This window comes from Amblyomma mixtum, chromosome 2 (assembly GCF_055824585.1).
Source record: "Amblyomma mixtum isolate Tamu chromosome 2, ASM5582458v1, whole genome shotgun sequence".
In the NCBI taxonomy this organism is placed as follows: Eukaryota; Metazoa; Arthropoda; class Arachnida; order Ixodida; family Ixodidae; genus Amblyomma; species Amblyomma mixtum.
This window is the reverse complement of record NC_143013.1, coordinates 318860295-318875932: the sequence shown is the minus strand read 5'-3', so window position 1 is coordinate 318875932 and position 15638 is coordinate 318860295. Positions and strand designations below refer to the sequence as shown.

Sequence of the window (15638 nt, the reverse complement as noted above, 5' to 3'; positions counted from 1 at the left end):
ACATTCACACAACACTGTAGCACATAGACAATCTAAAATAGCTCACAAAGTGGATTGTCAAAATCAACAGCCGATATCACTTGTAGAGGCAGGGCGTTCCATTCGTCAATAGTTCTCGGGAAAAAAGAAAATTTAAAAGCGTTAGTATGCGCGAAGTATGGTGCTAAAGTGTGATTATGATGACGACGAGTTCTACGCGTTTCAGAAAACTGCACATAGGGGGTTGGAGAGATGCCTAGTTTTCCATGGATTAGTTGGTGAAGGAAGGATAGGCGGGCTATCTTGCGTCTGACGTGGAGAGGTTTAATATCATTTGTTGCCATTAATGAAGATGGGGAATCAGTTCTGTTGTACTTATTAAGTATAAAACATACTGCGCGCCTCTGTATTTTTTTCTAATTCTCTATAGTTAACTATAGTTAACTATAGATATTTAGTTAACGACTTTAATAGTTAACGTGATCCGAGTGTTTTTTGACGTCTGCCGAAACTAGTATTACTATGCCAAAGAAAAATCTTCCTTTTAGCTCTAACATCCTACTTTTAAAAAATAGTGCCGGTCTTCCGTGACAAGCCTGTCGTATACAATATCGTGGCCAGATAACGGTGCCCATTTGTCTCACTGTACCGCGCATGGTAACCTTACTGAACATTTTGCAAGCAAAGCCCTATCTTCTCGGTGATCGCTTCCTACCAGGAGCTGTTTACGGAAAAACAGCTTGGCGCTTTGTTTTTCAACGCGAGACAAAAAAAAAAGGAAAGAAAAGAAACACGTACACGAAGCGACCGGGCGCAGTCCCAGGCCGTCCGCAAGTGTCTCATCGTGGTGGCTTTTGCCTTGCAGCCACTCGGCGCATTTATTTTGAAAACAAGTGCAGTGGACGCAAAGGAAGCGTTGAAAAGCGACTGAGCGCACGCGTACAGAAATAGAGCTGTAAGGAGACAAGCAAGGGATGGTGACGGGAGTCGCAGGCCGAGAAGAGAGGGGAAAAAAACGGAAGAGGGAACAGCACTCACCGTCGAGGGGCGCGATAAAAGAAACGGGACGTCAGTCCTGAAGAAGCGCAGAATACCGTAAACGGTCAAGTTGAACTCAAGTTGGATAGTTTATTATTGCTTTCTGATCAGCAAACCTCACCACACTAACATCTGAGCTTTCCTTCTGTGCTTTCCAGGGAATGCCATCTTGCATCACCTCTTAGCTGGTCGCGCCTGAAAGAAAGCGCAAGTGATTTGGTAAAAAAAAAAGTCGAGGGAAAATCTTCACTTCGCACACAAGGAACAAGAGCTCAGTGTCATAATAGCTCTGCTCTGACTGGTGTAAAATAGTCAGCCGTGAGGCATCTTCTTATTCTTTGAAACTCAGACAGGTGCAAGAATTTTTTTTTTTTTTTTTTTTGGGGGGGGGGTGATTTTTTCGACGAGGTGACACTGAACGCTTGCAACCGTAAACTGCATAAATAACAATAAGTGGAAATTATACGGTGTAAGATAATTGCACAACCAGACAGGCGTCGGTAATCTTCTGACCGCTTTTCACAGAAAGCGGAGCTGTAGAGGAAGTTCGCACTTCGATTCTGAACCAAACGGAAAACAGCTTCGGTTGTACTGCATGAAATTAGCCTCTGTTAACGCAGCGTAGCTTAATCACTGAAGGCGACTTCAATGCTGTGGCCGCAATTTCATCATTTCTATAAGCATCGTCATAGGAGGAATGCCTCATTTTCAAAATGTGACACCGTTAAGGCTCCAGTTGAGCTGAAAACCCGGCGTCGTCCCGGAGACGTTGGGTCGAAAAACTCGCGTCAGGCGTGAGAATTCAAAAGAAGACTTGTAAGCGAACTATACGTCGGCGCTTGTCTCAACGACGCAATTTTGAGACGTAAAGAGATTTTTTAATAAATTTTAGTCGGAATTCAAAACCGAAACTTTTGAGTCGCGAGCCAGACACGCAAACCATAGGCCGCAATCTAGTATTCATTACACGAGGTTACGCATGTACAGAAAGGTCTATATACAGATTATTAACAAAGCACTCAGCTAGTGACTGCACTGCACTATAGCTTGACAGAAAGCAACACAACAAAAAGGGTGGCAATGGAAGACACCGCATCAACAGCAGAAACCAGAGGCCACGTAGGCACGTTGTCTTGGCTGATATACAAGGAGCAGTGATGTTTATGTGGCGTTCGCTAAATTGCAAGATTAGTAATGTTGTGATTGGTCAGCTAGAACGTGGTAATCAGTGAGATATTAATAAAAGTTACATTTCGTTATTAAACTGCAATGTGGAATAGTCCAAAGGCGAAAATGTGAAAACTGTTCTGTTAACAGTGTCAGTACGAAAAAAAACTGCGCGTGAAGTGAAACCGCTGAAGGGCGGCATTAACGCTGTGGCGTCGTAAGCTTAAAGGCGAAGCTTAAGAGTGCCCCTAATTTTTTGTTCTTAACAGGCCCCCATCGCTCAGTTGAGCGAAATTTAGATCTTGACACTCCATGACGCCAAAAAATTACCAGCGCAGACCCGAAATATTGGCCCGGCTTCGGTCAGCCTTCGGCCCAAGTACTCAGATTACCGCGCATGACGGGAAAGCGGTTAAAAAAACGAGCTCCGCGTGCTCGTCAGTCACTCCTGCGCGCGGTGCAGTTACACGCGGTTGCAGCTAAGCGAGTCGGTTCCCGGGGCCTGTTAAGTGATGGCCATGCATCTGGCCGGCCCCTTTTAGCCTCCGACGTTTACACAAGGAGGCGGATTGTTTTCTGCTGCTGCTAGCTTCCCGCGTACTTTTTTCTTTCTTTAGCTTTTGGCTGTCACTCCACTGCCGCGTTCGTCTGCATTTAGACCTCGAACCGGAGAGATTTTGGGGATCAAAGAGAGGTAAAGAAAGGAATGAAAAGGAAACTGGGTGAGCAGCCTCAAAACATGAGAGGCGTTTGCTCTCTCTCAGCATGCTGTGGCCTGCCTACATGTGTGCCTGGAGCTTTAAGCACTGTGCCTGGCACAAAGTGCACTGGCGTGCACATGTGAACAAACAACTCGTGTCTTGCACCGACGTGCACTTGGTGCAATGACATGAGTCTCGCGGAAAAAATCTTCAAGAGTTTGTAGCTCCGCGCTGCTAAACTCTCGGGTAAATAGAGTCGAGAGGGAACTGATCAGTGCAACCTCTCTCTATCCTTAGATTCGTTGGTCTCGGCTAAACAACGAGGGTATGAACTTGATCCGGCATTTATCTGGAATGGCGGCCTCAGCTCCCTTTTACTTAACACGGATCGATCAGCGGTATGATAAGAAAAAAATATATATTATTTCACATTCATTCTTGAAACGCCGCCGCGGTGGCTCAGTGGCTATGGTGCTCGGCTGCTGACCCAAAAGACGCGGGTTCGATCCCGGCCGCGGCGGCTCGAATGTCTTTGGAGGAGAAATTCTAGAGGCCCGTGTACTGTGCGATGTCAGTGCACGTTAAAGAACCCCAGGTGGTCGAAATTTCCGGAGCCCTTCACTACGGCGTCTCTCATAGCCTTAGTCGCTTTGGGACGTTAAACCCCACCAAACCAAACCAAACCATACTTGAAACAGAGTAGAAGTGAAATTACAGGCTATAGTAAGAAAATCAAATCTTACTGCTTGCAGTTTTCTAGAAGGGGGCAGTCTAATATTTACGGGGGAGTTAATGTTCTCAATTGAAGACACTTATTTACCGCACCTCACTGAAGCAGAATGTCTCCGTCACGCATGATCTAAGACAGAACGAAACGGAGGGTCACAGCAAAAGCACCACTACACCACCAACTGCCCAGTGGAACAGCTGCACGTGGAAAGATGAATGATGACCTTCATGACGAACTGCGCCACTCAGAGAGCCCCACTCTGGTCTCAGAGACTCACTGCTGTGTTTGCACTTTAGGATCCTCCACTTTCGTCCAGGCAACAAAGGTGAATTGTATAAAGAATAACTCGGTATACCAAGGCTCTCCCTCACACCTGCTTTCACAACTCGGCGGGGAACAATGGCGGGGGGCTCGCGCTTCGAGCCGAAAACCGCGCCAGAACAATAAGCTAGCTAAAAAGTAAATAGAACTAAAGTTCGATGGAAGCGAGTGGGATGGGGTGTTTACGTTCAGACGTCCGGCTCACTGCGTGGCCTCTGTCTAGCTCTCTTCCCCCAGATTTTTTTTTTTAAACACGAGATGCGGAAACCTGGTTTCAAACACTTCCGCTGACGCTTGCTTTGTAACCTCTTCCTCTGTTCTCCCCTCCCCCGATCCACACTCTCCTCCGTCTGCCAGCGCTCGCTCAAGATTATCCGAGACACAGGCGCGCTTTTCTTTTCTAATGCATCGTTCTGCTTCCTTTAACCCTTTACTTTTCATCGTGACTCCTTAAAAGAGGCCAGATGAGAAGTTCCGACTGCGTGGAACTGAAGCCGAGAGTGCAGCCTCGCACAGCAAGCCGGAAAAACGTGGCGGTGGGGCCCGTGCCTGCCGCGGCGGCTTTTTATATCCTCGCAACGTTTTGGCGAGTTGCGAATAACCGCCTCTTTCTTCATTTCTTTTTTTTTTCGCTCGTTGTCGGCCCGGTTGTTTATGCGCACGCGCGGCGACCACTCAGTTCCATCCTTCGTGGTTCCTCGGGGAAGCTTCTTTTCAATCATCTTTTCTGCTCAGTTAGTTTTCTGCCCCTTTGGAGCCACTGCTTTTAGTAACTTTTTTCCGACCACGCGCGTTTCTTTCGGTCTGCGCGTTTCGTTTTGCTTTCCTCGCACGAAGACGTCGCCATTTTGCGCCGATGTCGCCCTCCTCTCCGTTCCCGCTCTTTCGCGTGGGAGCGTCCTTGGCGAGAGAGACCTTGAGACAGATCCGAGGATTAGCGGAGATGCGCGAAAAAGATACACGGCGGTGCGTCGCAGAAGCAGTGACAAATCGGCTCGGAAAAGGATCCAAAGTAGTGAAGCGTGAGAGGCGGAAGCGGATGATTGCGTGGGAGCACTGACGGGAGTTCGGGTGAAGCGAAAACAGGGCGACGGGAGGAAGGGCTCCATTCCCCATCGCGACCGCCGCTCTGCTTTGTTAGTTGCCAGTCTGCCATGGTGCCATGGTGTGCTTGCAGTGCCAGGGTGTCGAACCGGAACCGAACCTGAACCCGAAACTCGAACTGAACCCGTATTTTTGCCCGGAACCAGAACCGAACCGAACCCAAATTTTTTTCGCCATCTTGGAACTGAAACCGAATCGGAACGATTCAAAGGAACCGTTCCGAACCGGTTCGGGAATCGGTTCAGCCGCACATTTTTTGCAACACGGCATGCTATGTTTTTCTTGTTTTTTTTTTTTCTGGCAGTATGACATATGCAAGCTAGTAGATTTATCTACCGAAAGCTGTGTGCGCTAGGCCGTGCGAAAATGGCATCCAGTCTATGCGACAACAAAACTGAAAGTTGTCTCCTGTCCAGGAAGAAAGCTATTTGGCGTTTGTTCAGTGTGCTTTCGGCGGTAGTTCTAAAACATTTTACTCCAGATTGGTGTGAAATCCTATAGTACCCCCCTTCACATGCTTACGTACAGGTTTAATGGAATTGTTAGCACTGCTTTAACCCGTGAAGCGCTGAGCGAGAATGGTTTCCCTTTCTTTGTGTCGTGTACCAGAAATATGTGAAACAGGCGCTATGACCCAACCACGTTGTGCAGCATATACTTTCTGAGACATTCCTTGTCCCTGACACTGAATAAGGCCCCTCACGTTGGCTCAGTGGCTGTTGTGCTCGGCTGCTGATGCCAAGGTCGCGGGTTCGATACCAGTGGTGAGGCAGCATTTCGATGGCGGCGAAAAGCAAAAAACGCGCGTGTGCTGTGCGATGTGAGTGCACTCTGAGAAACACCAGTTGGTCTTCGTTAACCTCGAGTCCTCCAGAGCTACGTTCCTCATAGACAAAAAAATAAACACAAAGAGGCAATGCGGAAATATATGCGCTCGCTGGGATGCGCTAATGACTACGCCCAGAAAGATGATACTCCAATTAGATGTAACTGCAATGAAGATTTTGTGTTATGCCGATGCACTGATATTGTTCTGCTAATTAAAAAAGGATCAATGCCTGTCGCTAGCGGGCAGCTTCGTCACGCTGTTCTCGGACTGCTGGATCTTGAATTCTGTGACGGGTGCCTCTTGTTACCGCACATGACGGAAGCCGAGAGTCACTCCACCATCATTCCCTTACTCCGCCCGCACACAAAAATTCCCGAAAGCGCGTACGTCAAGAAAGGGCAACCAGTGAGGAGGTTGAGCATGCGCAGCATGCACGCTCCGAGCTAAAATGCCCTGTTCTCTGGACAGTGGCCTCGCTGAAGGCGGCGATTGTGCGCGTTCATCAACCATGAGGCTTCCCACACGCTAACAGGAAAAGTTCCCACAAAATTCCGGGGTCTTTAATCACAGCGGCAGATCTTATAGCGTAAGGCGTGACCTCAATGTCCTTTTTAAGAGACTGCTGAAATAGGCTATGTCCCAAACGAACATACCATCACAACACAACATAAGTAATTGCATTGTTCAATAGTTTCTCGTTGCTCGCACATATAGCAATTCACTGATCACGGCACAATCGTCCTTTTGGCTCGAAGATTGAGGAAATCGGATGTATCTGCACAAAATTCTCTCACGACTATGTACAGAAAACACACTGAGCATTTATTCACCTAATAAGCACAGCTGCCAGGAAGCAGTGATTGTCGGTTTTGTAAAATAAAAATCCTGAAACAAGTTGGTGAACAAAAAGTACATGAAAAATTCGCCAGACTATCAAGGTAGCAAACACATAGGCTTTCTTTGAAAGCGTACCAAAAAAGCCACAAAAATTCTATGCACCGAATTTACGTTCTTCCTCGCACATTGCAGCACTTGCAGTAGCATCACAACGAAACGTTGCAACGATGTCGCAAATTTGTGTCCGTACACACACGAAGTGCTCCCAACCAATCTAAGTCTGCCTTTTTTATCGTATTCTTTCTATCAGAACATGAGATGGCCACGACATCAGCATAGTAAAAATCTTAATTTTACACTGTACTAGCGAAAAGCCATGATTAGCTGTGTTTTTAAAGAAGCTGGTCTGGTCGAGATATACAGAGCGTTTCACCTGAGACTTAACACATTTTTTAAAAATAGGCTTCCTTTGTTATAAGAGCGGTTTTTACGGCATAGCATTGCCAGCGGTGTAGTGCATTGGAATACAGCTAAAACGTGCTAACTAGCAGGTTGGTTAACTAATAATGAAGGGTTAACTTTTAACTGTTAGAGTTAGGCTCCTTAAGTATTGAAAGGCGTTGAGCCCATATCCATATCAGTTTTTAGAATTTCAAAAACGCGGTTACCCTCGGCGCTGTGGCCCAACAAATTTTGGCGGTTTCGACGAGTTGCTTCCGCTGGAGAGGTTGCTTTGTCTGCAAGCTCCTCGAAAGCGCATGTATTTTGGCGCGATAGAGACAAAATTTGTTGGGCCAGAGCACCGAGGGTAACCACGTTTTTAAAATTCTAAACATGATATGGATATTACTTACTGTGGGCTACACACCTCTCAATAGTTAAGAAGCATAACAGTAATAGTAAAAAAGCTAACTATTCAATATTAGTGAAACAGCCTGCTAGTTAGCATGTCCTAGCTATATTTCAATGTACTGCACCGCTGACAATGCTATGCTGAAAGAAACGCGCTTCTAACTCTGAAAGCCTATTTTTTAAAAATTGTGTTAAGTCTTAGGTGAAACACTCTGTATAACGCGAGTTACAAAGGCGATTTAGAACAGGTGTTGCGAGTAAAATATTTTTGGTAACCTCTTGAGATGCATGTTTTGAGGTGCGCCGGGGGAAGGGGTGGTGGTGGAGGGGGTTGACTGGCAAGTCGGTTTTGGGGGGTGACGGAAAGATGTCTTGGCTGTGTATACACCTGCCGATGCAGAGCAGCTTCCTCTCATAGTGGGCGCATGCGGTGGTCCTGACAGCGCCCGCGTAAGTTACTCTGCGCAGGAGAAATTCCCGAATGACACGAACTTCAGGAGAGACGCTGTGAAATTCAAATTGAAATCAGAGCTGTGAATTGCTATCGATACCTGCAGACGATAAGGTGCTGTGCGCGCAGAAGACTCGCAGTTTTGAGATGTTAACAGTGCCGACAAAAATTAAATGAACACAAGACTGCCCCTTAGTAATGACAAGTTAAAGGTAAAAAACAGAGAAGGGTACTGGTTCCGGAGTAAAAGTAGTTAACCGAAGAAACAAAGTTGTTACTGGCCAACTTTCTCGCATACTGTAGACGCTTGTGCTCTGTTCTGGCCCTCCCTCTCCATCAGTCCCGAAAAATTGCTGTCTTTCCTCTAGAAGCTAATGAAGAAAAGGCGACAAGCGAGAGTTACCGCGAATAGCGTTGTTGAGGCGCGTTCCTGCATGCCAAGCCGAGATTCACGAATGCTACTGGCAAGCAGCGTATACACCGTCAAGGTGTGTTGCTGGGCGAGTTGGTTGGGGTACATCTTGAGAAAAACAGCGCTTGCAGACAAAGGACCAGAACAAGAAGGACACACAACTGCGCTGACTAACAACTTTTATTTCGGAAGGGAGCCGATCCGCGCCTTTTATAAAGAACTGGAGGGAATGATGCGCACGCGCAAAGATCAGCAAAGTGGGAGCACGGAAAGAGCCAACACATAGACCAACTATTCTTATCGTCACTGATAACCAATAACGCAGCCAAAACAAGGAGAAAAGAAAAATAAACGGGGGAAACAAAGGCATAGAGCTTAAAGAAACAATTCCAAAAAGTTCTAAAAAGATCCCGAAGAAGCCAACAACCAGCACGGCTAAACGAATGACGATGAAAGGTGACAAAGATGATGGCACTAAGAACTGAACAGAGTGAAGCATAAAAGGTGCAGGAAACGCCTGCGGAAGATGTAAAAAATCGGCACGGCTAAAAGATGACGAAATTAAAAGCGTTAAAACAGATAAAAGTAAAAACCTGAGAAGCCGATGAGAATAAAAACAAGCAGGAGAGGTGGTAACTAAAAAATGAAATTTAACAGACAACAGATCTTTAAAAACAAGCAATGAATCGTAAAAACGTGTGGGCGATAAAACCTAAGGTGAGATAACAGAGAAGTTTTTAGAGAAAAGTTTAAGATGGAAAACATCGTAAAAAGTGGGCACCAAAAGAATGCACTGAATCAAATCGAAGCAGAGAGGAATGAACACTCTTTGTCTAACATAGTTGGTCTATGCGTTTGCTCTTTCCGTGCTCCCACTTTGCTGATATTTGCGCGTGCGCATCATTCCCTCCAGTTCTGTATAAAAGGCGCGGATCGGCTCCCTTCCGAAATAAAAGTTGTTAGCCAGCGCAGTTGTGTGTCCTTCTTGTTCTGGTCCTTTGTCTGCAAGCGCTGTTTTTCTCAAGATATACGGCGTCGTAGTGAAGGCGAAAGCAATGGACGAATACCACTGGCAGCCGTCGCCTTTAGCGGAACTGCGCACGGCAGCACCCGCAGGATTCCTGGATAAGCTTGTTATGAACACCGTTAAGCCTTCAATGAGGACGCCATTCCACCGCATTCATCTTCATAATCAAAGCGGCTCTAAGTGGCAATCATTCAAAACTGACAAGCAGTTGAGTTTCACACATTCGCCTTGCTGCAGTAGATGGCCGAGCCCTCTCCAGATGTTTTCCGCCATAGAATAAAGTGTATTGTGATATAGTGCCAAATATAATCAGGTTTCCCTAACAAGACGCGCAACATGTTGATGATTTATAAACAGAAGAGTTACCATTAGATATGAAAATGTATCTGCGTAGAATAATAATAATAACTTGCTTATTTACTTGACTGAAGGGGGAGACTGCGGGTAAAATTCGCTTGAGAAAAAGCTACTCGACTGAAGCCCTCAGCCTCCCTTACAATAAAATAGGCAGCGACATACACCTCCAGGATATAACGTGGTCAAAATACAAAATCATCGCAACGCAAATTGTTCAGAAGGCAAAATATGCAGAATAATGCACTTTGACATGAAAGTCACCCAAGTGGCGTAGAAAAAGAAAAAAGATCAAACTCTTTATTTATCGTGTAAGTAAGGATTAATGATATGTTCGCATAGTGTCCGCACAGAAATGGTTTGTAAATCAGTCTGATTTTCGGAATGAATTGAAAAGTGTTTGCGGTGTGTATGATATTTTGTGTGTAGAATAATTTGTGCTGTGACCACATTCCACTGTTCCTTGTAACGAGTGGCGTATGAATGTTTTTATCGAGATCCGATAAATAATGAAAAAACTTCAATTTTATTTTACTTCCCTCGAAGTGATATATATATATATATATATATATATATATATATATATGTGTGTGTGTGTGTGTGTGTGTGTGTGTGTGTGTGTGTGTGTGTGTGTGTGTGTGTGTGTGTGTGTGTGTGTGTGTGTGTGTGTGTGTGTGTGTGTGTGTGTGTGTGTGTGTGTGTGTGTGTGTGTGTGTGTGTGTGTGTGTGTGTGTGTGTGTGTGTGTGTGTGTGTGTGTGTGTGTAGCTGGTTGATTAGAAAAGCAGGAGAAAAAACAACCACATGCCGCGGGTGGGATCCGGATCCGGACCCGGATCCCACCGGCGGCATGTGGTTGTTTTTTCTCCTGCTTTTCTAATCAATTAGCTTTAAGCGATAACACATTCAGTAATATTCTAAATTGATCAACACCAAAAAATAAAAAAAAATAAAAAATTAAATATACCCTCTGTCTCTTGGTTTCTGTGGCTGTTAGCTTCTCTCACATTTCTAACATAATTCTAATTCTCATATATATTCCTCATTTCCCTCTCTTGTTTGCATAATTATATATATATATACACACACACACACAAGGTGTCCCAGCTAAATGTAACCAAGCTTTTAAAAACACGGGGTGTCCTAGCCGTCTGAAACCAAATGAGGGTTGTTTAGAGACGCGTGACCTAGTCTGCAGTATTTTTTTCGTTCTTCAAGATGGACTCATTAGTTAAGCTTAATTAACTAACTTTTTAATTATTGACTTGAGGAACAAAGTGTCAATGAAAAAGTTGTAGATCGCTTTGAGAAACAGCTTACTGAGACATTTGCAGCAAAGTAATATTTACGTAAAGTAGTTTTTTTAACGGCCTTTAACCATAACCCGCACAATAAGAAAAAGCTTCCACATGACAACTGCGCCACTTCAACGTCCCAAGACGCCTTAAAGAATAAAATCCGTTTTTTTCTGAAGTCCTCTCCTCGCTGAGACTTTGGGTGCACATTGGGGCAGAGAAGTGAGCGAGCAGCTGGTCACGTGAAAACTTTCTTTTAAGGCCAATAAATGAAGCTACGTAAACCGTAACTTGACGGAAACAGCACTACTAGCGGTTTTTCGAGGTGATCTAAAACGTTTGCATTGAGACTTTCTTCCTGAAGTCAATAATTAAAAAGTTAGCTAATTAAACTTAACTAATTAATTAACTTTGAAGAGCGAAAAAATACTCAAGACTAGACCACGCGACTATTAACAACCCTGAGTTGGTTTCACTGGACTAGGACACTTCGCCTTTTTTAAAAGTTTGGTGACATTTAGCTGGGCCATCCGGTATATATATATATATATATATATATATATATATATATATATATAAGATAAAGTCACCAGAAATTTAAAAACATAACAGGATTTAATTCACGACGTTTCGGCTCGAGAACCAGCCTTAAGGGTGGTCCTCGAGCCGAAACGTCGTGAATTAAATGCTGTTATGTTTTTCAATTTCTGGTGACTTTATCTTATATTGGTCAATCAGCTGCCAGGAAATCACTTTTGATATATATATATATATATATATATATATATATATATATATATATATATATGAAAGAAGCCAACAGCCACAGAAACCAAGGGGCACAAGGGATTTTTAATTTATTTATTCATTTTGTGGTGTTGATCAATTTAGAATATTACTGAATATGTTATCGCTTAAAGCTAATTGATTAGAAAAGCAGAAGAAAAAAAAACCACATGCCGCCGGTGGTATCCGAACCCACGACCTCCGAATTACGCGTCGGATCCCACCGGCGGCATGTGGTTGTTTTTTCTCCTGCTTTTCTAATCAATTAGCTTTAAGCGATAACATATTCAGTAATATTCTAAATTGATCAACACCACAAAATAAATAAATAAATTAAAAATCCCTTGTGCCCCTTGGTTTCTGTGGCTGTTGGCTTATTTCATATTTATAACGAGCCCCTCATTCCTCTTCACTTGTTTGCTATATATATATATATATATATATAAAGAGAGAGCGCATGACCGCTGCTTGCAGAACGAAGGTGGCGTGCAAGGCTATAACCATATCTTACGCACAGTAGGGGCAATGTTCGCACTCTCGGCTAAACGGGGAACCGTTCCGCACTGTTCTGTACTTTTCATCAAATGCAGTTATTTACGCAGTGGGTAGAAGATTCAAGGCCTGTTTGCGGTCCCGCTGCCACCTCTGAGCTTGGCTCTCTAGCTGCTTTAAATATTCTGTCGACGTTTCAAGGCGGTAACGAACGAGGGAATTAGCCTGAGGGCCACAAACGCTGTTTCGTCTGCACCGACAACAATTCAGACACTGCGCAGGCAGTTGTGGAAGTTGTTCCATATGAAGCGTTTAGAGGAGCCCCTATTGTCATCATATGCCGAATTTGTTTGCAAACGAACAAAACCAAAGGGCTATAGATGGGACCCAGGAGGCGATGAGACAAGAATACAAGGTTAGGAAGACGTAGCGGGTGAGTGCGCGAGCAAGAAAAATCTGACGTATATCCCCACAGCCCCGGCAGATGCGGACAAGGACGAGCTGCAGGGTCAGAGCGGGTTGTTCTGTGGCGCCCCTATTCGCCCTTGTCCGCGTCTGCCATTCACACGCTCAGAAATGCAACCAGTCAGTGCATTCGCACCGTCAGTGGTGTTCGGCCACGCTAATAGGCATCAGGAGGAAGAGCAGTGCCTCTAAGGCCTTGTGAGCCAACGAGCAGCGATCCCAGTCTGTGAAAGCCCAGCCGATACAGTGGTCGTAATAGAGTGAAAGTAAGGCTAATCCCATCATCACTACCTTAATACACCCACTGCAGGACAAACTCTCCCACTGACCTGCACTTAATCATTTCCTGCCCCTCAAGCTTCCTTAATCGTTACCTCATCCGCACACCTGCCCATCTGCCTCGCACTGCTACGCTTGCCTTCCCTTGGAATCCACTCCATTAACATAAGGTACGATCCGGCATCTCCCCTTGAGCAATGTTGGACAATGTGGTTGGCGTTTATGTGTATCTCAATTCGGCCTGCACATAAGCATCATTATCCCCACCGCAGACCGCACAGTCAGCCAATGAAAGGGGGGCTACATAAGCACCTCCAGGTCCTCCGGCAGGCCCTCGCTGCCGCCATCTGTAGGAATGAGATGACATCAGGGTCCGTCGCTGCAGTCCCGTTGCTCAACGCTACCGCTCTGGCTGGCCGCCGTGCGTCATCTCGAGTGTGAGTGCGTTTGTGCGCGTGCCTGCATCTAAGTATAGTTGGGGCGGCCAGATTCCCGCCGCCCCGCGGAGAGGCCCGGCCATGGGGAAAGGAGGAAAAAGAGCGGGAAACAACGGGCACCCGACCCCCCTAGTGGTTCGCTGGATCGAGCACTTCAGCTGCGAAAAGAGCACTGGGTTCTCCGCGAACGGTGCGTCTTGAAACCACGAGCGAACATGGCAAGAGCACTTTCTTCTGACCTTGCAGAAAGCTAGGGGCGTGGATACCATGCATGGCCCCGTACCAGCCTCTTCACATGCGCAGACTTCTCGAACGTGGTTGTGAATATGGGCAAGAGTTCCGAGTCCGATCTGCAGCTATACTGGGACTTAATTAAAAAGATTTTGAGAAGTTGAGTGCCAGCTATGTCTTTAACAGCCTCATTCATCAGCGCAACACACTGAGGCCGGGTTAAGCGATAAGCGCTGAAATTCGCAGCATCTATGACGATCGCCTGGAAACGTTTTGTTTTCGGATAGGCTTTTTCCGCTGTCTTAAGCGCTGTATTATCTCCCCGTTATTTGCTCTGAGCCCTTTTCAAGCAAATTCCCAGGCTACGCTACCTCCCCATGACACTGTATAATATGGTGAAATACAAAAATGAATAGAGACAGCTCGTGCCGCTAAGAGTGACGGGCTTAGCCCAACAAAAAAAAAATAAAAGAATACAGTTGTCAAAGAAGATTCCGCTTTGTAAAAAGATGGAAAAAGAATAAATGTAAAAAATCATGGGTTTGAGGGGTTGCCTCAAAAGGAAATTTTGAATATTTTTTTTAGTCATATATCTGTCGGTATCTGTAGGTGGTAGTAAAATATTCGTTATACTGAAAGTGTACGGAAGGGTTAAAGCTTACCGGGAATCAAGTAACAGTGAGGTACCCGCGATTCAGCGAGCGCCTACGGCACGGAACCTATTGGGGCCGGATTTCCTCTCCTTCATGCGCCCATATTCTTCGAAGTCGAGCAATAAAAAGGGCAATGCCTGTGTGGCCAGAAAAATATGGGACGACTTAAGTGAGAACGACCGTCACTGTTGACCTTTAATGACACCCGGCTGCACCATTCTTTTCAGCCGTGAATTTTCCTCTGGACGTGTCCGATTTCGGAGCAGCTGCTCGAAATATAATGGGCCGTAGCAGCTGGAGGAGAGGCACATTGAAAACCACCCGAGGGCACGAGCAGTGATGTAACACGTCCGGAGCGTGACTCCAAAGCTGTGCGCGCAACCAAGGGCGTCCGCAAAACGATTTCCGGGGGGGGGGGGGGGGGCAACCTCACCGCTTGCCACCCCCCCCCCCCCCCCCCTTCCGGACGCCCATGCGCGCCACACACACGACCGATGTTCTCCTACAATATACCCTCAAAGTGGATACCCCCTGCGGCCCCAGGTAGCATTTCGATGTGCGGACTAGCTTTCAGCATAATCTTAGCACAGCTTTTAGCAGGATTGGTCACCAGATCACCTACGGAAGAGAAATACTTTACTTAAATAGTAAATTCGTGCTCCATAGTGAACAGCGGACAACGGCTGACAGAAACCTTGTTCTGGCAACTTCAGCAAAAATTATCGCACGGCTTCTGTGTGTAAATCTGTAGCCTGTGCTAGAAAACGACAAGTCACAGGAGATGCAACGCGAGCTCCCGCAGAGAATGGCCTCGGCGGCGACAAGGTACACTGAACACTTATAGTTCGCTGCAACCAAGGTGAACACAGCGGCACCTCCAGACCACGAGGGGCGTCAAAGCGCCCGGCGCCCACTGCGCGCTGCGGGAACGCGCTCATTTTGTTTGCTTTGGACATTGCGTAGAGGGGGTTCCCAAATCTCCACTTCGAATCTCGCTCTCGGCGTTCTTAAAATACGACCCACAGCCGCGTTTAAGGAGCATCTACCGCAGCGTTCCCCTCGGTTCTAAAATAAAGTCGACCCAGGCGACGGCGGTGTCTACTCCGTTGCTACCTCACCTTCAAGATGGCGCCACCGGTCTCGCAGAGCCAATGTATGTGGGGGTGACAAAGTTGCAAATAACGCCCCCGAGAACCCTCA

The 15638-nt window shown here is 46.0% G+C and overlaps 1 protein-coding gene across 1 annotated transcript in view; it reads left to right on the top strand.

The window, feature by feature from the left end:
* SERCA (ATPase sarcoplasmic/endoplasmic reticulum Ca2+ transporting SERCA) overlaps window positions 1-15638 on the top strand; it is a 141913-nt gene that overhangs the window by 25640 nt on the left and 100635 nt on the right. The window lies entirely within an intron of this gene.